Here is a 1,644-nt window from a genome sequence, read left to right as displayed (position 1 = left end):
GGCCTTATTTTGTCTACTATACACTAAGTAAAACCAAATGATGACTAAATTATTTTATTATGTATCACACTTATACACGACATATTTTTTACCTTCCCATGTAGGCAATAATATAATTTCATTTCATTATTACATATGGTTTGGAAATGTCATTTGACCAAAATACTAAGAACATTTTCAGATATCTCTGAAAATACATATAAGGAGTTTTTTACAGTTACTATAGAAAAATAGCATAGTTCTAAGATATAAGAATGCAGGTTATTAATAATTATATAATATTTGGACTGAACACTAAATGGCTATATATGGAGGCAGAGTATCTTTGATAGCTTGTATGAAAAACCTGCATATAAACTTGCCTTTACATGCCCTACAGAAAGTGTTACAAATGTTTACTATATCAAATACAGACAAACTGTCATCAACACAAAATGGTTAAGGAGCCAAACACAAAATGTCTTTCCTGGCCCAACAAAGACAATTGTGGACCAAGAAGAGATGAATGCCAAAATCTGTAATAAATCACATAGCAACTGATGAAAAATTCTGAAAGGACACTAAAAATGCCTAGATGCCTTATTTCCCAGGTTGAGTGATTAATTTGTAAAGTGCAAGGAAGAGAATAGGAGCTAAGAAATATAATCCAAGAGGACACCCCACATAAATATCGCTGGGGGATGAGGAAATTATGGAGCTACCTTCCTAAAACAGAAAAATTAGTAAGCACGCAACCTCCAAATTAATGGGTTTGGCAGAAAACCATGGAGTCAGAACACTGAAAAATGGCACAGTTCTCAAAGTAAATATTGCTGGTTTGCAGACACAAAGAGTCATAAGACTAATCTTGAATTTGCATGGAAATTCAAAAATGCAGTATTTAAAGTTGTGGCCTCATTGTACATTCTTGTCTCCTTTGTCAAAGATTAATTGACTGGAGGCATGTGGGTTTATTTCTGGGCTATCTATTCTGTTCCATTGATAAATATAAAACCTTTCTCCTTCGAGCCGGAATCGAACCAGCGACCTAAGGATGGCCACAGACAGGCATCTACAGTCCTCCGCTCTACCAGCTGAGCTACCGAAGGGAACATACTTATGACTGAAAATAGAATGAATATACAATGGAGAAAAGACAGTCTCAGCAAGTTGTGTTGGGAAAACTTGACAACCGTATTTAAATCAATGGAATTACAACATTTCCTCACACCATACCCAAAAATACATTCAAAATGACTTAAAGACTTATAAGACATGGCACCATAAAACTCCTAGAAGAGAACATAGGCAAAACATTCTCTGAATAGTAACAATGTTTTCTTAGGTCAGTCTCCCGTAATAAAAATAAAAGTGAAAATAAACAATGGGATATAATCAGACTATTAAGCTTTTGCACAGCAAAGGAAAACATAAATGAAACAAAAGACAACATACAGACTGGGAGAAAATATTTGCAAACAACGTGACTGACAAGGGATTAATTTCTAAAATATACTAACAGTTTATATAACTCAATAACAAAATAAATAAACAATTCAATTTTTAAAATGGGCAAAAGACCTAAATAGACATTTCTCCAAAGAAGACATACATATTATCAAAAGACACATGAAAAGATACTCAACATAGCTAATTATTAGAGAA

At 33.4% G+C, this 1,644-nt stretch overlaps 1 non-coding gene across 1 annotated transcript; it reads right to left on the bottom strand.

The window, feature by feature from the left end:
• Nucleotides 1–999: 999 nt before the first annotated feature.
• TRNAY-GUA lies at nucleotides 1,000–1,088 on the bottom strand. Its single transcript is given in 2 exon segments — nucleotides 1,000–1,035; nucleotides 1,052–1,088. It is a non-coding gene; the product is annotated as a tRNA-Tyr (tRNA).
• Between the last annotated feature and the right edge of the window lie 556 nt (nucleotides 1,089–1,644).

Source organism: Cervus canadensis, chromosome 16, assembly GCF_019320065.1.
Source record: "Cervus canadensis isolate Bull #8, Minnesota chromosome 16, ASM1932006v1, whole genome shotgun sequence".
Taxonomy (NCBI): Eukaryota; Metazoa; Chordata; class Mammalia; order Artiodactyla; family Cervidae; genus Cervus; species Cervus canadensis.
Note: the sequence above shows the minus strand (reverse complement) of the source record. Positions and strands in the feature narration are given on the sequence as shown.